At 50.6% G+C, this 21,626-nt stretch overlaps 6 non-coding genes across 6 annotated transcripts; all 6 read right to left on the bottom strand.

Annotated features, from left to right (window-relative positions):
- Positions 1-2,939: 2,939 nt before the first annotated feature.
- On the bottom strand, positions 2,940-3,032 carry LOC138095673 (small nucleolar RNA SNORD116). Its single transcript, XR_011146413.1, has one exon. It is a non-coding gene; the product is annotated as a small nucleolar RNA SNORD116 (small nucleolar RNA).
- Positions 3,033-5,679: 2,647 nt separating this feature from the next.
- On the bottom strand, positions 5,680-5,772 carry LOC138095672 (small nucleolar RNA SNORD116). The gene has a single exon (XR_011146412.1). It is a non-coding gene; the product is annotated as a small nucleolar RNA SNORD116 (small nucleolar RNA).
- Positions 5,773-8,416: 2,644 nt separating this feature from the next.
- On the bottom strand, positions 8,417-8,509 carry LOC138095671 (small nucleolar RNA SNORD116). Its single transcript, XR_011146411.1, has one exon. It is a non-coding gene; the product is annotated as a small nucleolar RNA SNORD116 (small nucleolar RNA).
- A 2,648-nt stretch (positions 8,510-11,157) lies between these two features.
- LOC138095670 (small nucleolar RNA SNORD116) lies at positions 11,158-11,250 on the bottom strand. Its single transcript, XR_011146410.1, has one exon. It is a non-coding gene; the product is annotated as a small nucleolar RNA SNORD116 (small nucleolar RNA).
- Positions 11,251-13,895: 2,645 nt separating this feature from the next.
- LOC138095569 (small nucleolar RNA SNORD116) lies at positions 13,896-13,984 on the bottom strand. Its single transcript, XR_011146328.1, has one exon. It is a non-coding gene; the product is annotated as a small nucleolar RNA SNORD116 (small nucleolar RNA).
- Positions 13,985-17,677: 3,693 nt separating this feature from the next.
- LOC138095567 (small nucleolar RNA SNORD116) lies at positions 17,678-17,770 on the bottom strand. Its single transcript, XR_011146326.1, has one exon. It is a non-coding gene; the product is annotated as a small nucleolar RNA SNORD116 (small nucleolar RNA).
- Between the last annotated feature and the right edge of the window lie 3,856 nt (positions 17,771-21,626).

Here is a 21,626-nt window from a genome sequence, read left to right as displayed (position 1 = left end):
GCATAGGAACTAGAGATCAAATTGGCAACATTCGTCGGATCATCAAAAAAGCAAGAGAGTTCCAAAAAAACATCTACTTCTGCTTTATTGACTATGCCAAAGCGTTTGACTGTGTGGGTCCCAACAAACTCTGAAAAGATGAGAATACCAGACCAACTGACTTGCTTCTTGAGAAATCTGTATGCAGGTCAAGAAGCAACTGTTAGAACTGGGAATGGAACTACAGACTGGTTCCAAATCAGGAAAGGAGTATGTCAAGGCTGCGTATTGTCACCCTGCTTATTTAGCTTACATGCAGAGTACATCATGAGAAACGATGGACTGGGTGAAGCACAAGCTGGAATCAAGATTGCCAGGAGAAATATCAATAATCTCAGATATGCAGATAATCCCACCCTGATGGCAGAAATCTAAGAAGATCTAAAGAGCCTCTTGATGAAAGTAAAAGAAGAGAGTGAAAGAGTTGGCTTCAAACTCAACATTCAGAAAATTAACATCATGGCATCTGGTCCCATCACTTCATTGGAAATAGATGGGGAAACGGTGACAGACTTTTTTTGGGAGGGGCCCAAAATAACTGCAGATGGTGACTGCAGCCATGAAATTAAAAGACACTTGCTCCTTGGAAGAAAAGTTATGACCAACCTAGACAACTTATAAAAAACCAGAGCCATTACTTTGCCAACAAAGGTCCATCTAGTCAAAGCTATGTTTTTTCCAATAGTCATGTATGGATGTGAGAGTTGGACTATAAAGAAAGCTGAGCACCAAAGAATTGATGCTTTTAAACTATGCTGTTGGAGAAGACTCTTGAGAGTCCCTTGGACTGCAAAGAGATCTAGCCAGTCCATCCTAAAGGAAATCAGCCCTGAATATTCACTGGAAGAATTGATGCTGAAGCTAAAACTCCAATACTTTGGCCACCTGAAGTGAAGCACTGACTCATTTGAAAAGACCCTGAAGCTGGGAAAGATTGAAGGTAGGAGAAGAAGGGGACGACAGAGGATGAAATGGTTGGATGGCATCACTGACTCGACGGACATGAGTTTGAGTAAATTCCAGGAGTTGATCATGGACAGGGAGGCCTGGCGTGCCACAGTCCATTGGGTCGTAAAGAGTTGGACATGCGTGAGTGACTGAACTGAAGTGAACTGAAGTGTCTTTAAGTCAGTTCCTCCTAAGATTCAGAACCTATAATGGCTCAACAAATCAGTACATTTTACTCATACAATTGTTCTCCTAATCTAAATTAGGAGAAGGAAATGGCAACCCACTCCAGTGTTCTTGCTTAGAGAATCCCATGGACAGAGGAGCCTGGTGGGCTGCTGTCCATAGGGTCTCACAGAGTCAGACACTTCTGAAGTGACTTAGCATGCATACATGCATGTAATCTACATTAATAAGACTATGTATTTGCTTGGAAACCTGCCTTTCTTCAAAATTCATGTCAATCCTTTTATGGCCCAGGCTGACTCACATTGTGCCAAGGTTCCTTCAAGGTGCAAGTTGTAGGTGAGGGGCCTGGTGGTGCTCTCTGAGTTTTGAGATATTTCCTTTTCTCTAATTAGCAGCCTGCTATTAGATAAATAATTTGCTGCTAAAGACTAGAAGGGGGGCACTCTTTCTACTCAATTTTGATGTCTAGGTCAGAAGTTTTGCTATCTCTTTTATACTTTAATAAAACTTTATCACAGAAAAACTGAGCAATTAAGCACCATCACCTGGCCTGGATTGAATTCCTCTCCTCCAGAAGGCCAAGAATCCTGGTGTCTTTTATGACTTAGCAACAGCATTTCACCACCATAGTGCCAGGGGAGCCACTGGCTACTAGACTGAGGCAGCCTTGTTATGTCAACCAATGCCAATATCTACCACAACCACAGGGCTCAGAGGCTGCTACTTCACTGCCAGGGTGGTGAACACCCGAGTGCCATCTGGTCTTTCTGGCTGGCTCCATCCTAGGAACTTATGCACTTGGCAAATTACAGACCCAAGGACCACAGGAGGGCCAAGGGGCATGTGCACACATCTCATTACTGCCAACAGGGCTGGTTCCTTGGCTGCTATTACTGCAATTCTTCAAGGCACCAAAGATACGCTTGTAGAGTCCTTTTTCTGTCAGCAGGCCACCAAGGCCACAAAGGTCACCTAACACTGAGCCTCCCAGACACTAGCAATGCCCTCTCCTCTGTACCCAGCTTAGGGCAGCTCCAAAAGGATCACAGTATGTATCACTGAAAAAAATTGGAGCGCCTACAGCCTCAGGGGAGAAACCGTCCCAGGAAATCACACTGCACCTTTCCTCGTCTGCACAACCACTCTGCTCTAGGCCTCAGGCCAATCGCAGGAGGAATGCAGGCCTAGGACCACAGCAAGGTCCACGGCAGCCTCTAAAACTCAAGGACTGTGACAGCAGTTGCAATACAGGAAATGCCAAGGGCAGAAACAAGGCCTATTGCTTTCGCCCCTGCCACCATTCCCCTAGGTCCCTGCAACTGCTGCAGGTCCACAGGGCACCCAGGAATCTCACCGACCCAAGGGCCGCAATGGCGAAGGCCTCAGATCTGACCTGGGGCTCCGATCAGAAACCACAGAAATTTTTGTGCTTCAGATTTCATATCACCACTACCCCAACGAGCGCAACTAGCAGCATTAACGGGGAGGAAACACACCTTTGCGAGTGAAGAGCTCAAGAGCTCAGCCAGGACCTACTGTGACTCCTGCCACCACTGGACAAGCCGAATGCCTCTATGCTCCTCAGTGCCTTTACATGGACCTCGCATTCCAAGAGCCACTCCAACGTCTGTACACAGCCCACCCTCAGACGGGAGCCTCGCAAATGGTGGTGACCTGGCTCCTCCATGTGTGTGTGTGACACAGTGGGAGATGCCCTCACTGCTAACCAGCCCCGCCCTTAACCCCAAGGGAGGCAACGTGCTGGACCTCAGTTTCGATGAGGAGACGGTAGTGAGTTCTCACTCATTTTGTTCAGATTTTCCAAGGAATGCATGTGAGGGTGTCATCATCGATCCGAGCACGTGCTGGCTCGCTGCCCACCTCTGCAGGACAGGCAGCACCACTCTCAGGAGGAGCCAGTGACTTTGGAGTCCCCCAACACCCAGGGGAACTCACAGCCCCCAGGCTTCTCAGCAAAAGGAATGGTCCCTCCATACATACAGCCACTCAGGCAGTCTCAGGAAACCTGAAATCCATGACACATCTTGGGGCAGGGGAAGGCGTACCGAGCTCGGTGATCCAAAAAGCAGTGGCAGCAACCTGGGCCCGCCACACTTCTCGCCGGACTCCCTAGCACCTCGAGTCACCATCTCACGAGCGGGGCTCCATTTTCTGAGTGACAGACACTCACACTTGGGAACTTCACCTGACAAGGGGACAGAAAGCACAGGCAAGCTTCAGATGTGTACCCAGCTTCTCGCTAAGCAATATTGATGCCCACAGATCCCTGAGGAAGGCCTTTTTTGCTTCCCAACTGTAGTATCCCTTATGTACGACTGGATACCTATGTGTTGGCACAAGTGAAGAAAGTTAGGTTCATGTGACTGTGGATGTCTGTCTGACTGAGTGTGCAAGCGTGTCGGGAGATTTGATGTGGGTCTGAGTACTCGTGTTCTACTGTACCAACAACGATGTGCTCTCAGGATTCTGGGTGCCTTTGGAACTCTTTCCGTGTATTTCCGTGTCTCAGAGCCCCTGAGCAAAGGCCCTGGTGTCTGAACACACACATCTTCTCCATGGAGACCTGAACTCCCACACTCCCACAAAACACCATGCAAAATTACATTGAGGGGTTGACATAGGCTCTGGGCTCCCGATCTACATGATCCATGCGGTCTGACCAAAGTACAGGAACCTGAACACCTAAGGCCCCCTTGCGGAGCATCTGTGTGAATGTCCCTTACCATGATACTACCCCAGCTACTATTACAGCTCAGGTGTCCGTCCTTGCCACAAGTCCCACCTCCTCCCCAAACAGAGATACTTTCTGGAGAAGGCCTACAGTGTGGTTAACTTGGCCTTGGGCCAGATGCAGCCCACCATACGCTCGCAGAGCAGAAGAATACAGGGCATGCGCCTCTTCCTGTGCAATTAGCCCAGTCAGCCTCCGGGGCTCCGCCGGAAAGTGCAAGACAAGAGGTGGTCATCCTCAGGTACCAGGATCCAGGGGTCACTCCCACAGAAACGGGGCCCATTTCCTGGCCAGATTATGCTCAGATCCACAGCCTGCAGGGCCCTGGGTACCAACCACACCCTAGAGAAAGCTCCCTTAAAGCAAGACTTGGTCTAAATTGAACTCCTTCTGCCCCCAAGGGTGACTCACCCACATCAGAAGCCTCCAAGGGCTCTACTCACACAGGGCAATCAGCACTCAGCAAGACCCACAGGAAGAAGGTGGCTTTGATTACGGCAACACCGTGCCATCCTGCCTGGCAGCTTGTCCCCACCACGCAAGACCACCAAGCGCTCACAGATCACTAAGGCTGCTTCCAGGAAGACTTCAAAAAAACAGGCAGGGGAAGACCTTGGATTTGCCAGGTTTCCCATCATCATGTCAGGGGAGCCAATGGCTACTACATTGAAGCAGCGTGGTATGCCAACCAATTCCGGATCTCTACCACAACCATGGTCTTCCAAGGTTGATATGTCACTGCCAGGGTGGTGAACACCTGGGTGGGATCCGGGCTGTCTTGCTGGCCCCATTCTTTGGGAACTCATACACTTTGTAAATTCCGGTCCCAAGGGCTAAATGGGGGCACATACCTTATTACCACCCAGAGGGCTGGCTCCTAGGCCTAGTTATTGTAACTCTTCAAGGCACCAAAGATACAGTTTGAAAGACCTTTTACTGGCATCAGGCCACAAAGGTCACTATCACCGAGTCTCCCAACCACCAGCAATGCCCTGTCCTTTGCACCCAGCAACCAGCAGCTCCAAAAGGACCACAGTATGTATCACTGAAGACAGAACAACAGTGCCTGAATATCAGGGGACAGACTGTCCCAGGAAATCATACTACACCTATCTTCACCTGCACAACCATTCTGCTCTAGGCCTCTGGCCAACCCACGGGAGGAATGTATGGCTACGATCACCTCACAGTCCACAGTGTCCTGCAAGGCTCAACACTGTGACAGGAGTTGCAATACAGGAACTGCCAAGAACAGAAACTAGACCTATTTCCTTTTGCCCCTGCCAACGTTCCACTAGGTCCCTGCAACTGCTACAGTACACAGGCCACTCGAGAATCTCACCAACCCAAAGGGCTGCAATGGCGAGGGCCTCAGATCTGACCTGGGGCTCCGATCAGCAACCACAGAAAATTTTGTGCTTCAGATTTCATATCACCACTACCCCAACGAGCGCAATTAGCAGCATTAACGGGGAGGAAACACACCTTTGCGAGTGAAGAGCTCAAGAGCTCAGCCAGGACCTACTGTGACTCCTGCCACCACTGGACAAGCCGAATGCCTCTATGCTCCTCAGTGCCTTTACATGACCTCGCATTCCAAGAGCCACTCCAACGTCTGTACACGGCCCACCCTCAGACGGGAGCCTCGCAAATGGTGGTGACCTGGCTCCTCCATGTGTGTGTGTGACACAGTGGGAGATGCCCTCATTGCTAACCAGCCCCGCCCTTAACCCCAAGGGAGGCAACGTGCTGGACCTCAGTTTCGATGAGGAGACGGTAGTGAGTTCTCACTCATTTTGTTCAGATTTTCCAAGGAATGCATGTGAGGGTGTCATCATCGATCCGAGCACGTGCTGGCTCACTGCCCACCTCCACGGGGCAGGCAGGGCCGCTCCCAGGAGGAGCCAGTGACTTTGGAGTCCCCCAACACCCAGGGGAACTCACAGCCCCCAGGCTTCTCAGCAAAAGGAATGGTCCCTCCATACATACAGCCACTCAGGCAGTCTCAGGAAACCTGAAATCCTGACACGTCTTGGGGCAGGGGAAGGCGTACCGAGCTCGGTGATCCAAAAAGCAGTGGCAGCAACCTGGGCCCGCCACACTTCTCGCCGGACTCCCTAGCACCTCGAGTCACCATCTCACGAGCGGGGCTCCATTTTCTGAGTGACAGACACTCACACTTGGGAACTTCACCTGACAAGGGGACAGAAAGCACAGGCAAGCTTCAGATGTGTACCCAGCTCCTCGCTAAGCAATATTGATGCCCACAGTTCCCTGAGGGAAGGCCTTTTTCGCTTCCCAACTGTAGTATCCCTTACGTACGACTGGATACCTATGTGTTGGCACAAGTGAAGAAAGTTAGGTTCATGTGACTGTGGATGTCTGTCTGAGTGTGCAAGCGTGTCGGGAGATTTGATTTGGGTCTGAGTACTCGTGTTCTACTGTACCAACAACGATGTGCTCTCAGGATTCTGGGTTTCTTTGGAACTCTTTCCGTGTATTTCCGTGTCTCAGAGCCCCTGAGCAAAGGCCCTGGTGTCTGAACACACACATCTTCTCCATGGAGACCTGAACTCCCACACTCCCACAAAACACCATGCAAAATTACACTGAAGGGTTGACATAGGCTCTGGGCTCCCGATCTACATGATCCATGCGGTCTGACCAAAGTACAGGAACCTGAACACCTAAGGCCCCCTTGCGGAGCATCTGTGTGAATGTCCCTTACCATGATACTACCCCAGCTACTATTACAGCTCAGGTGTCCGTCCTTGCCACAAGTCCCACCTCCTCCCCAAACAGAGATACTTTCTGGAGAAGGCCTACAGTGTGGTTAACTTGGCCTTGGGCCAGATGCAGCCCACCATACGCTCGCAGAGCAGAAGAATACAGGGCATGCGCCTCTTCCTGTGCAATTAGCCCAGTCAGCCTCCGGGGCTCCGCCGGAAAGTGCAAGACAAGAGGTGGTCATCCTCAGGTACCAGGATCCAGGGGTCACTCCCACAGAAACGGGGCCCATTTCCTGGCCAGATTATGCTCAGATCCACAGCCTGCAGGGCCCTGGGTACCAACCACACCCTAGAGAAAGCTCCCTTAAAGCAAGACTTGGTCTAAATTGAACTCCTTCTGCCCCCAAGGGTGACTCACCCACATCAGAAGCCTCCAAGGGCTCTACTCACACAGGGCAATCAGCACTCAGCAAGACCCACAGGAAGAAGGTGGCTTTGATTACGGCAACACCATGCCATCCTGCCTGGCAGCTTGTCCCCACCACGCAAGACCACCAAGCGCTCACAGATCACTAAGGCTGCTTCCAGGAAGACTTCAAAAAAACAGGCAGGGGAAGACCTTGGATTTGCCAGGTTTCCCATCATCATGTCAGGGGAGCCAATGGCTACTACATTGAAGCAGCGTGGTATGCCAACCAATTCCGGATCTCTACCACAACCATGGTCTTCCAAGGTTGATATGTCACTGCCAGGGTGGTGAACACCTGGGTGGGATCCAGGCTGTCTTGCTGGCCCCATTCTTCGGGAACTCATACACTTTGTAAATTCCGGTCCCAAGGGCTAAATGGGGGCACATACCTTATTACCACCCAGAGGGCTGGCTCCTAGGCCTAGTTACTGTAACTCTTCGAGGCACCAAAGATACAGTTTGAAAGACCTTTTACTGGCATCAGGCCACAAAGGTCACTATCACCGAGTCTCCCAACCACCAGCAATGCCCTGTCCTCTGCACCCAGCAACCAGCAGCTCCAAAAGGACCACAGTATGTATCACTGAAGACAGAACAACAGTGCCTGAATATCAGGGGACAGACTGTCCCAGGAAATCATACTACATCTATCTTCACCTGCACAACCATTCTGCTCTAGGCCTCTGGCCAACCCACGGGAGGAATGTATGGCTACGATCACCTCACAGTCCACAGTGTCCTGCAAGGCTCAACACTGTGACAGGAGTTGCAATACAGGAACTGCCAAGAACAGAAACTAGACCTATTTCCTTTTGCCCCTGCCAACGTTCCACTAGGTCCCTGCAACTGCTACAGTACACAGGCCACTCGGGAATCTCACCAACCCAAAGGGCTGCAATGGCGAGGGCCTCAGATCTGACCTGGGGCTCCGATCAGAAACCACAGAAACTTTTGTGCTTCAGATTTCATATCACCACTACCCCAATGAGCGCAACTAGCAGCATTAATGGGGAGGAAACACACCTTTTCGAGTGAAGAGCTCAAGAGCTCAGCCAGGACCTACTGTGACTCCTGCCACCACTGGACAAGCCGAATGCCTCTATGCTCCTCAGTGCCTTTACATGGACCTCGCATTCCAAGAGCCACTCCAACGTCTGTACACGGCCCACCCTCAGACGGGAGCCTCGCAAATGGTGGTGACCTGGCTCCTCCATGTGTGTGTGTGACACAGCGGGAGATGCCCTCACTGCTAACCAGCCCCGCCCTTAACCCCAAGGGAGGCAACGTGCTGGACCTCAGTTTCGATGAGGAGACGGTAGTGAGTTCTCACTCATTTTGTTCAGATTTTCCAAGGAATGCATGTGAGGGTGTCATCATCGATCCGAGCACGTGCTGGCTCACTGCCCACCTCCACGGGGCAGGCAGGGCTGCTCCCAAGAGGAGCCAGTTACTTTGGAGTCCCCCAGCACCCAGGGGAACTCAGAGCCCCCAGGCTTCTCAGCAAAAGGAATGGTCCCTCCATACATACAGCCACTCAGGCAGTCTCAGGAAACCTGAAATCCTGACACGTCTTGGGGCAGGGGAAGGCGTACCGAGCTCGGTGATCCAAAAAGCAGTGGCAGCAACCTGGGCCCGCCACACTTCTCGCCGGACTCCCTAGCACCTCGAGTCACCATCTCACGAGCGGGGCTCCATTTTCTGAGTGACAGACACTCACACTTGGGAACTTCACCTGACAAGGGGACAGAAAGCACAGGCAAGCTTCAGATGTGTACCCAGCTTCTCGCTAAGCAATATTGATGCCCACAGTTCCCTGAGGGAAGGCCTTTTTCACTTCCCAACTGTAGTATCCCTTACGTACGACTGGATACCTATGTGTTGGCACAAGTGAAGAAAGTTAGGTTCATGTGACTGTGGATGTCTGTCTGACTGTGTGTGCAAGCGTGTCGGGAGAGTTGATGTGGGTCTGAGTACTCGTGTTCTACTGTACCAACAACGATGTGCTCTCAGGATTCTGGGTGCCTTTGGAACTCTTTCCGTGTATTTCCGTGTCTCAGAGCCCCTGAGCAAAGGCCCTGGTGTCTGAACACACACATCTTCTCCATGGAGACCTGAACTCCCACACTCCCACAAAACACCATGCAAAATTACACTGAAGGGTTGACATAGGCTCTGGGCTCCCGATCTACATGATCCATGCGGTCTGACCAAAGTACAGGAACCTGAACACCTAAGGCCCCCTTGCGGAGCATCTGTGTGAATGTCCCTTACCATGATACTACCCCAGCTACTATTACAGCTCAGGTGTCCGTCCTTGCCACAAGTCCCACCTCCTCCCCAAACAGAGATACTTTCTGGAGAAGGCCTACAGTGTGGTTAACTTGGCCTTGGGCCAGATGCAGCCCACCATACGCTCGCAGAGCAGAAGAATACAGGGCATGCGCCTCTTCCTGTGCAATTAGCCCAGTCGGTCTCCGGGGCTCCGCCGGAAAGCGCAAGACAAGAGGTGGTCATCCTCAGGTACCAGGATCCAGGGGTCACTCCCACAGAAACGGGGCCCATTTCCTGGCCAGATTATGCTCAGATCCACAGCCTGCAGGGCCCTGGGTACCAACCACACCCTAGAGAAAGCTCCCTTAAAGCAAGACTTGGTCTAAATTGAACTCCTTCTGCCCCCAAGGGTGACTCACCCACATCAGAAGCCTCCAAGGGCTCTACTCACACAGGGCAATCAGCACTCAGCAAGACCCACAGGAAGAAGGTGGCTTTGATTACGGCAACACCGTGCCATCCTGCCTGGCAGCTTGTCCCCACCACGCAAGACCACCAAGCGCTCACAGATCACTAAGGCTGCTTCCAGGAAGACTTCAAAAAAACAGGCAGGGGAAGACCTTGGATTTGCCAGGTTTCCCATCATCATGTCAGGGGAGCCAATGGCTACTACATTGAAGCAGCGTGGTATGCCAACCAATTCCGGATCTCTACCATAACCATGGTCTTCCAAGGTTGATATGTCACTGCCAGGGTGGTGAACACCTGGGTGGGATCCAGGCTGTCTTGCTGGCCCCATTCTTCGGGAACTCATACACTTTGTAAATTCCGGTCCCAAGGGCTAAATGGGGGCACATACCTTATTACCACCCAGAGGGCTGGCTCCTAGGCCTAGTTACTGTAACTCTTCGAGGCACCAAAGATACAGTTTGAAAGACCTTTTACTGGCATCAGGCCACAAAGGTCACTATCACCGAGTCTCCCAACCACCAGCAATGCCCTGTCCTCTGCACCCAGCAACCAGCAGCTCCAAAAGGACCACAGTATGTATCACTGAAGACAGAACAACAGTGCCTGAATATCAGGGGACAGACTGTCCCAGGAAATCATACTACATCTATCTTCACCTGCACAACCATTCTGCTCTAGGCCTCTGGCCAACCCACGGGAGGAATGTATGGCTACGATCACCTCACAGTCCACAGTGTCCTGCAAGGCTCAACACTGTGACAGGAGTTGCAATACAGGAACTGCCAAGAACAGAAACTAGACCTATTTCCTTTTGCCCCTGCCAACGTTCCACTAGGTCCCTGCAACTGCTACAGTACACAGGCCACTCGGGAATCTCACCAACCCAAAGGGCTGCAATGGCGAGGGCCTCAGATCTGACCTGGGGCTCCGATCAGAAACCACAGAAACTTTTGTGCTTCAGATTTCATATCACCACTACCCCAATGAGCGCAACTAGCAGCATTAATGGGGAGGAAACACACCTTTTCGAGTGAAGAGCTCAAGAGCTCAGCCAGGACCTACTGTGACTCCTGCCACCACTGGACAAGCCGAATGCCTCTATGCTCCTCAGTGCCTTTACATGGACCTCGCATTCCAAGAGCCACTCCAACGTCTGTACACGGCCCACCCTCAGACGGGAGCCTCGCAAATGGTGGTGACCTGGCTCCTCCATGTGTGTGTGTGACACAGCGGGAGATGCCCTCACTGCTAACCAGCCCCGCCCTTAACCCCAAGGGAGGCAACGTGCTGGACCTCAGTTTCGATGAGGAGACGGTAGTGAGTTCTCACTCATTTTGTTCAGATTTTCCAAGGAATGCATGTGAGGGTGTCATCATCGATCCGAGCACGTGCTGGCTCACTGCCCACCTCCACGGGGCAGGCAGGGCTGCTCCCAAGAGGAGCCAGTTACTTTGGAGTCCCCCAACACCCAGGGGAACTCAGAGCCCCCAGGCTTCTCAGCAAAAGGAATGGTCCCTCCATACATACAGCCACTCAGGCAGTCTCAGGAAACCTGAAATCCTGACACGTCTTGGGGCAGGGGAAGGCGTACCGAGCTCGGTGATCCAAAAAGCAGTGGCAGCAACCTGGGCCCGCCACACTTCTCGCCGGACTCCCTAGCACCTCGAGTCACCATCTCACGAGCGGGGCTCCATTTTCTGAGTGACAGACACTCACACTTGGGAACTTCACCTGACAAGGAGACAGAAAGCACAGGCAAGCTTCAGATGTGTACCCAGCTTCTCGCTAAGCAATATTGATGCCCACAGTTCCCTGAGGGAAGGCCTTTTTCACTTCCCAACTGTAGTATCCCTTATGTACGACTGGATACCTATGTGTTGGCACAAGTGAAGAAAGTTAGGTTCATGTGACTGTGGATGTCTGTCTGACTGAGTGTGCAAGCGTGTCGGGAGATTTGATGTGGGTCTGAGTACTCGTGTTCTACTGTACCAACAACGATGTGCTCTCAGGATTCTGGGTGCCTTTGGAACTCTTTCCGTGTATTTCCGTGTCTCAGAGCCCCTGAGCAAAGGCCCTGGTGTCTGAACACACACATCTTCTCCATGGAGACCTGAACTCCCACACTCCCACAAAACACCATGCAAAATTACACTGAAGGGTTGACATAGGCTCTGGGCTCCCGATCTACATGATCCATGCGGTCTGACCAAAGTACAGGAACCTGAACACCTAAGGCCCCCTTGCGGAGCATCTGTGTGAATGTCCCTTACCATGATACTACCCCAGCTACTATTACAGCTCAGGTGTCCGTCCTTGCCACAAGTCCCACCTCCTCCCCAAACAGAGATACTTTCTGGAGAAGGCCTACAGTGTGGTTAACTTGGCCTTGGGCCAGATGCAGCCCACCATACGCTCGCAGAGCAGAAGAATACAGGGCATGCGCCTCTTCCTGTGCAATTAGCCCAGTCGGTCTCCGGGGCTCCGCCGGAAAGCGCAAGACAAGAGGTGGTCATCCTCAGGTACCAGGATCCAGGGGTCACTCCCACAGAAACGGGGCCCATTTCCTGGCCAGATTATGCTCAGATCCACAGCCTGCAGGGCCCTGGGTACCAACCACACCCTAGAGAAAGCTCCCTTAAAGCAAGACTTGGTCTAAATTGAACTCCTTCTGCCCCCAAGGGTGACTCACCCACATCAGAAGCCTCCAAGGGCTCTACTCACACAGGGCAATCAGCACTCAGCAAGACCCACAGGAAGAAGGTGGCTTTGATTACGGCAACACCGTGCCATCCTGCCTGGCAGCTTGTCCCCACCACGCAAGACCACCAAGCGCTCACAGATCACTAAGGCTGCTTCCAGGAAGACTTCAAAAAAACAGGCAGGGGAAGACCTTGGATTTGCCAGGTTTCCCATCATCATGTCAGGGGAGCCAATGGCTACTACATTGAAGCAGCGTGGTATGCCAACCAATTCCGGATCTCTACCACAACCATGGTCTTCCAAGGTTGATATGTCACTGCCAGGGTGGTGAACACCTGGGTGGGATCCAGGCTGTCTTGCTGGCCCCATTCTTCGGGAACTCATACACTTTGTAAATTCCGGTCCCAAGGGCTAAATGGGGGCACATACCTTATTACCACCCAGAGGGCTGGCTCCTAGGCCTAGTTATTGTAACTCTTCAAGGCACCAAAGATACAGTTTGAAAGACCTTTTACTGGCATCAGGCCACAAAGGTCACTATCACCGAGTCTCCCAACCACCAGCAATGCCTTGTCCTCTGCACCCAGCAACCAGCAGCTCCAAAAGGACCACAGTATGTATCACTGAAGACAGAACAACAGTGCCTGAATATCAGGGGACAGACTGTCCCAGGAAATCATACTACATCTATCTTCACCTGCACAACCATTCTGCTCTAGGCCTCTGGCCAACCCACAGGAGGAATGTATGGCTACGATCACCTCACAGTCCACAGTGTCCTGCAAGGCTCAACACTGTGACAGGAGTTGCAGTACAGGAACTGCCAAGAACAGAAACTAGACCTATTTCCTTTTGCCCCTGCCAATGTTTCACTAGGTCCCTGCAACTGCTACAGTACACAGGCCACTCGGGAATCTCACCAACCCAAAGGGCTGCAATGGCGAGGGCCTCTGATCTGACCTGGGGCTCCGATCAGATATTACAAAACCTTCCTCGCTTCAGTTTCCACATCAGCACAGCCCCAACTAGTGCACTCATTGCAGGAACCAGGACGAAATGTGCCTTTTTAGTCAAGAGGTCCATGGTCCTAGGCCAGGATATACTGTAACTCTTATCACCATTGGACAAGCCTCTTCTGCTCTTCAGTGGCATTCACCATGCAGCTCTCATTCCAAGAAGACTGCTCAAACATCTGTACATGCCCACCCTCAGACAGGAGCCTCGCAAGTGGTGGTGACCCCAGTGCTCTATGCATGTGTGTGACACAATTGAAGCTGCCCGCACTTCTAACTAGTCCTGCCCTTAGCCCCAGAGGAGACAACATGCTAGACCTTGTTTCGATGAGATGATATCAATTTCTCACTCATTTTGTTCAGATTTTCCAGGGAACGCATGTGAGCATGCCATCATCGATCTGAGCACCTGCTGGTTCACTGTACACTTTAGCCAGGAAGGCAGGCCAGCCCCCAGGAGGAGCAAGTGACCTGGGAGTCCCCCAGCAGCTGGGGGAACTCAGAGCTCCTAGGCTTCTTGGCCAGAAGAACAGTCCATCTAAACTTACAGCTACTCAGGCAGTCCCACGAAACTGTAAATCCATGACACATCTTGGGTTAGCTGAAGGCATTCCATGCTCAGTGATCCAAAAAGTAGAGGTAGCAACCTGGGCCCTCCACACTTCTTGTTGGACTCCCTTGCACCTTGAATCACCACCTCACGGGCAGGGCTTCGTATCCTGGGTGACGGGCAGTCATACCGGGCAATGTCACCTGACAAGAGGACAGAAAGCACAGGCAGGCTTCAGATGTGTTCCCTCGTTCTTGCTGAACAATACTGATGCCCATGGTTCTCTGGGGGAAGTTCTGGGTCTGAGCCCCAACTGTCTTGATCCCTTACATATGACTGGATACCTATCTGTCACCAGGAGTGTAGGAAACTAGTTTCAAGTGCCTATGGGTATCTATCTCTCTGAAAGGCGTATGTGGCCAGGGGATTCAATGTGGGGCTGAGTGCGTGTGTTCTGGTCTACCAACAAAGATATACTCTTCAGGATCCTGGGTGTGCCTCTGAAACTCCTAGGGGTCTCTGTGTCAGAGCCCCTTTGCAAAGGCCTCAGTGTCTGAATAGGCATGACTTCTCCACAGAGCCCTGACCTCCTGCCGTCACATAAAATGGCAGATGAAGCATGCCGCCTTCAACAAGCCCCATGCAATATTCATCCAGAGGGCCTGTTCAAATAGGCTCTGGGCTCCTGATCCCCATGACACCCACCCTCTGATCAAAGCACATTGACCTGACTGCTCAAGGTTGCCCTGCAGAGCATCTGTGTGACTGCCACCTACACTGAGACCATGCCAGGTTCTACTACAGCTCAGGTGTCCTTGCCCACAAGTCCTCCTCCCTTCAAGAACAAGGGTACTTTCCCCAAGAAGCTTCAGGTGGCTCATTGTACACCTCAGTAGGGCAGGCAGTACAGCTCCCAGGAGGAGCCAGTGAGCCTGGGAGTCCTCTAGCAGCTAGGCAATTCAAAGCCCCCAGGCTTCTTGGTAAGAGGATCAGTCCATCCACACTTAGAGCTACTCAGGCAATCTCATGGAACCCACGGAACCCTTAATCCAAAAGGGGGAAGGTGTACCCTCCATAGTGATCGAGAAAGCTGTGGCAGCAACTTGGGCCCACCACACTTCTGACCAGACTTCCTTGCATCTGAAGTCAATACATACCACACATGGCCTCTTTTCCTGGGTGATGGACAGTCATACCCGACAATTGTTCCTGAAAACTGAAAAGCACAGGCATGCTTCAGATGGGCATCCCATTCTCTCTGAATAACATCCACGCTGATAGTTCCCTGGTTGAAGGCCTTCATTTGCTTTCTAACTGCCTCAATCCCTTATATACCAGTGGATACATAAGCATCAGCAGACTGTAGGAAATTAGGATGTATTATCTGTGTGTGTCTGTTTGGCTGAGTGTTTGTGGTGAGGGGCTTGATGTTGAGCTGTGTGTGTGTTCCAGTGTACAAAGATGAGCTTTCAGGATTCTGGGCGTGGATCTGGAACTCCTGGTTGTCTCCTTAAAGGCTGAGCCCCTTTGTAAAAGCCTTATTGCCTGAAAAGGTATGCCTTCTCTACAGAGCCTTGACGTCCAGCCTTCCCACAATATGGCACATCAGGCCTGACACCTTCCATAAGCCCCATGCAAACTCTCACCCTGAGGGGCTGTTCACACAGGGCATGGGCTCCTGATTTCCAAAACCCACGCCCTCTGACCAAAGCACAGGAACCTAACTGCTCAAAATCAGCAAGTGGAGCCTCTGTGGAACTGCCACATATCTGGAGGCCATGCCAGTACTACTACAATTAGTTGTCCCTTCTCACAAGTCCCAGCTCCTTAAGGTACAAGTGAAGTTTCCTGAGAACACAGACAATTCCATGAACTTGGCCCCAGAGCAGAAAAGCCCCACCACACCCTCAAAATGCTAAAATAACTCAGGGCATGAAACTTGTCTGGCTGACTGTGTCCAATCACTCTCCAGTGCTCCACTGGAAAGTGAAGATGGGAGGTGGTCATCCTCAGGGATCAGGGTTCAGGGGTCACTCTCACAGAAACTGGGACCCTTTAGTAGTCAGATTAGGCTCAAATCCATATCCCTGCAGGCCCTGGGTACCAACCATACCTGAGGAAAAGCTCCCCTAGTTAAGGGCCTGGTCCAAGCTGAACTGCTCCTGCTCCCAAGGCTTCTCAACCCCATCAGAAGCCTTAAGGCGCCCTGCTCAAATGGACCATCAGCACCCAGAAAGACCCACAGAAGTCAGAAGGCCTTGATTAGTTGACTCACACCATTCTGCCCGGCACCTCTTCTCCACCAGAGCAAAACTACCAAGTCCATCCAGGACACCAAGGCTGCTTCCAAGACCTGAGAAGAGGTGTCAAGAGAAAAGCTTTGCTGTGCAAGGTTTCCCAAAACCGTGCCAGGGTAGCCACTGGCTACACCATGGAGGCAGGCTTGGCATGCCAACCAAGGCCCAACCTCTACCACAACCACTGCCTCCGTGATGATACTTTTCTGCAGGGTGGAAAACACCTGAGTCCCACCCAGGCTGGCCATCTTGCCCCATCCCTTAGGAATTCTTACAGCTTGAAAATTCCATGCCCAAGAGCCAAAGGGACCAACAGGCATGTGCGCAGACCTCAGTTCTACCCAGACTGGTTGGCAGGCAGGCCTCAGTACGTGGGAACTCTTCAAAGCCCCTGCAAGATACCCTTGAGTATCCCTCTTCAGGTATCAGGCCACCAAGGTCACTGAAGTCTCCTGAGGACCAGCGGGCCCTCTCTTTTGCAGGGAGCCAAGGGCACCTTCAAGGGGACCAAGGTATCCTTGGAAACACAAAGACAGTGCCTGCAGTCTCAGGGAGACAGTTCATCCCAGGAAATCACACTGCAACTTTCCTCACCTGCAGTACGCTTTTCCTAGGTACTCTGGCTAACCCACCGAAAGAATGCAGAGCTGGTACCTCACCACACTCCACAGTGGCCTCCACAGATCAAGCACGGTGCCAAGAGTTGCAATATAGGAGTTGCCAACTGCACAAATGAGGCCTACTGCCTTTGGTCAATGCCACTGGTCCACCAGGTCACTGCAACTGCTGCAGCCAACCACACCCTCAAGAATCCTACCACGCCCTCAAGAATCTTAAAAACCCAAAGGGCCGCAATGGCGAGGGCCTCAGATCTGGCCTGGGGCTGCAATCAAGAAACCACTGTAGTTTCCTTGCTTTGGCTTCCACATCAGCACAGCCCTAACTGCTGCACTTGCAGCAGGAACTGGGGCAAAACACACCTGTTCAAGCCAAGAGCTCAATGGGCCTAGGCCAGGATCTACTGCAACTCCTACCACCAGTTGCCAAGCTGGCAGCCTCCTCTGCCCCTCAGTCATTACCAAGGACCTGGCACTCTGAAGTCCACTCAAATGCCTGTCCACAGCCCACCCTCAGATGGGAGCCTCACAAATTGTGGTGACCTGGGTGCTGTGTCCATGTGTATGACACAGATGTAGCTGGCCCTCATGCTAACTAGCCCCTCCCATAGCTACAGGGGCAGCAACGTGCTGGACCTCAGTTTCGATGAGGAGACGGTAGTGAGTTCTCACTCATTTTGTTCAGATTTTCCAAGGAATGCAGGTGAGGGTGTCATCATTGATCTGAGCACGTGCTGGCTTGCTGCCCACCTCCACAGGGCAGGCAGCACAGATCCCAGGAGGAGCCAGTGACCTGAGTCTCCCCCAGAACCAGGGGGAACTCAGAGCCCCCAGGCTTTTCAGCAAGAGGAACAGTCCCCCCATACTTACAGCCACTCATGCAGTCCCAGGAAAGCCGAAATCCATGACACGTCTTTGGGTAGGGGAAGGCGTACCATGCTCGATGATCCAAAAAGAACTGGCAGCAACCTGGGCCCGCCACACTTCTCGCCAACTCCCTTGCACCTCGAGTCACCACCTTATGGGCGGGGCTTCGTCTCCTAGGTGACAGACAGTCATGCCTGGCAACTTCACCTGTCAAGGGGACAGAAAGCACAGGCAGGCTTCACATGTGTACCCGGTCTCTCACTGGGCAACATCGATGCGCTTGCTTCATGGGGGTAAGGCCTGTATCTGCTACCCAACTGTATTGATCCCTTACATATGACTGGATATGTATCTGTCAATAGAGTGCAGCAAATTAGGTTCAAGTGCCTGTGGGTATCTGTCTGACTGAGCATGCATGGCTTCTGGGGGATTTGATGTGGGGCTGAGTGTCCTCTGGAACTCCTTCTAGGTATCTCTGTGCCTAAGAGTCCCCATGCAAAGGCCCTGATATCTGAATACACGTGCCATCTCCATGGAGTTCTACTGCTGTTGTCCCCTGGCTTTAGTCCACCAGGCCTCTGCAACCACTGCAACCCACCAGGCACTCAGGAATCTCACCAAATCAAAGGGCTGCAATGGCAGGGTTCTCAGATACAGCCTGGGGCTCCAACTAGGAACCACAGAAGCTTCCTCACTTTGGCCTCAACATCAGCACAGCCCCAACTATGGCACTCAGAGCAGGAACTGCATCAAAAATACACCTACCCAAACCAGATCCCACTTGCATGCTGCTGCTGCTGCTGCTGCTAAGTCGCTTCAGTCATGTTTGACTCTGTGCGACCCCACAGACGGCAGCCCATCAGGCTCCCCCATCCTTGGGATTCTCCAGGCAAGAACACTGGAGTGGGTAGCCATTTCCTTCTCCAATGAATGAAAGTGAAAAGTGAAAGTGAAGTTGCTCAGTCGTGTCTGACTCTTAGTGACTCCATAGACTACAGCCCACCAGGCTCCTCCGTCCATGGGATTTTCCAGGCAAGAGTACTGGAGTGGGGTACCACTGCCTTCATGGCTGGGATCTATTCTGACTCCTACTACCTGCAGCCACGCTGGCCTCCTCTCCAGTCACTCAGTCATGTCCAACTCTTTGTGACCCCATGAAATGCTATTTGCTAGGTTTCTCTGTCTTTCATCATCTCCTGTAGTTTTCCCCAATCCTTGTCCATCGAGTTAGTGATGCCATCCAACCATCTCATCATCTTTTGTCCCCTTCTCCTCCTGCCTTCAATGTTTCCCAGAACAGAGTCTATTCCATTGTGTCAGCTTTTCTCATTAGGTGGCCAAATTATTGGAGCATCAGCTTCAGCATCAGACCTTCCAGTGAATATTCAGGATTGATTTCCTTTAGGATTCACTGGTTTTTCCCTTGTAGTCTGAGGGACTCTCATGAGTATACCATGGTACAAAACATCAAATCTTCAATGCTCAGCCTTCTTTATGGTCCTAATCTCACATCCATACATGACTACTGGAAAAACTATCACTTTGAGTATATGGACCTTTGTCAGCAAATGATGCCTCTAATCATTAGTATCCTGTCTAATTTTGTCATAGCTTTTCTTCCAAGGAGCAAGCGCCTTGTAATTTCATGGTTTCAGTCACCAGCCACAGTGATTTGGAGCCCAAGAAAGTGAAGTCTGTTACTGTTTTACTGTGCACGGTCTTGCCTACCAGAGCTAGACCCAGTTTTCCCCATAGTTAGTCCCACCCATCAGGAAGCTTCCATAAGCCACTTATCTTCATCCATCATAGAGCAGATAGAACGAAAATCATAATCACCTAAAACTAACCAAATTGATCACATGTATCATAGTCTTATCTAATTCAGTGAAACTATGAGCCATGCCTTGTAGGGACACCAAAGATGGATGAGTCATGGTGGCCAGTTCTGACAAAACGTGGTCCACTGGAGAAAAAAAAATGATAAACTGCTTTGGCTTCTTGTGTTTAGAATCCAGTGAACAATATGAAAAGGGGAAAAGGTATGACACTGAAAGATTAATTCCCCAAGTCAGTAGGTGCCCAATATGCTACTGTAGAAGAGTGGAGAAATAGCTCCAGAAGGAATGAAGAGGCTGACCCACAATGGAAACAACATCTAACTGTGGATGTATATGGTGGTGAAAGTAAAGTCCGATGCTGTAATGTACAATATTGCAAAGGAACCTGGAATATTAGATCCACAAATCAAAGTAAATTGGAATTGGTCAAAGAGGATATAAGTAAGAATGAACATTGACATTTTAGGAATCAGTGAACTAAAATGGATGGGAATGGGTGAATAATACAGATGACCATTGTATCTACTACTCTGGGCAAGAATCCCTTAGAAGAAATGGAATAGCCCTCATGGCCAATACAAGAATTCAAAGTGCAGTACGTGGGTGCAATCTCAAAAACAACACAATGATCTCAGTTCATTTCTAAGGCAAACCATTCAATAGCACACTAATCCATCTCTATGCCTCAATCACATATGCCAAGGAAGATGAAATTTAATGGTTCTATGAAGACTGACAACACTTTCTAGAACTAAAAGGACACCAAAAAAAAAAAAAATGTCCTTTTCATCACAGGGGACTGGAGTGCAAAAGAAGGAAGTCAAGAGACACTTGGAATAACAGGCAAGTTTGGTCTTGTAGTACAAAATAAAGCAGGGAAAAGGCTAACAGTTTTGCCAAGAGAATGCAATGCTCATAGCAAACACCCTCTTCCAATAACACAAGAGAAGACTCTACACATCGACAACCCCAGACTGTCAAATCTGAAATAAGATTGATTTCATTATTTGCAGGTGAAGTTGGAGAAGCTCTAGACAGTCACTAAAAACAAGACCGTCACTAAAAACAAGACCGGGAGCTGACTGTGACACAGAAAATGAACTCAAAAAAAAAAAAAAAAAAAAAAGAGAGAGAGAGAGAAAGGAAGAAAGAAAATGAACTCATTGTAAACTTTAGACTTAACTGAAGAAAGGAGAGAAAACCACTAGGCCATTCAGGTATGACCTAAATCAAGTATCTCATGATTATACAATGGAAGCGACAAATAGATTCAAGGGATTAGATCTGATAGACAGAGTGCCTGAAGAATTATGGACAGAACTGATGCTTTTGAACTGTGGTGTTGGAGAAAACTCTTGAGAGTCTCTTGGACTGCAAGAAGATCAAACCAGTCAATCCTAAAGGAAATTGGTCCTGAATATTCATTGGAAGAACTGATGCTGAAGCTGAAAACTCAACCCTTTGGCCACCTGACGTGAGGAACTGATTCACTGGAAAAGACCCTAATGCTGGGAAAGATTGAAGGCAGGCGGAGAAGGGGACGAAAGAGGATGAGATGGTTGGATGGCATAACTGACTCTATGGATAAGAGTTTGAGTAAGTTCCGGGAGTTGGTGATGGACAGAGAAGCCTGGCGTGCTGCAGTCCATGGGGTCACCAAGAATCAGACACAACTGAGTGACTGAACTGAACTGAATCTAATGAAAAAATCTTCAATGAACACTACTACAAACAACTTCATCAACAAGGACAGCAAATATAGGGAAAATGGATTGTCTGACTTCCAAGGTTGCCAAATTATGATATGCATAATGTTCAATTTTCAACGTAAAAGTACTAGAATACTGGACATTCAAAGAAACATGCATGTCCCTCA

Source organism: Capricornis sumatraensis, chromosome 19, assembly GCF_032405125.1.
Source record: "Capricornis sumatraensis isolate serow.1 chromosome 19, serow.2, whole genome shotgun sequence".
Taxonomy (NCBI): Eukaryota; Metazoa; Chordata; class Mammalia; order Artiodactyla; family Bovidae; genus Capricornis; species Capricornis sumatraensis.
The sequence above is the reverse complement of the archived record's forward strand: the minus strand, read 5'-3'. Positions and strand labels throughout refer to the sequence as shown.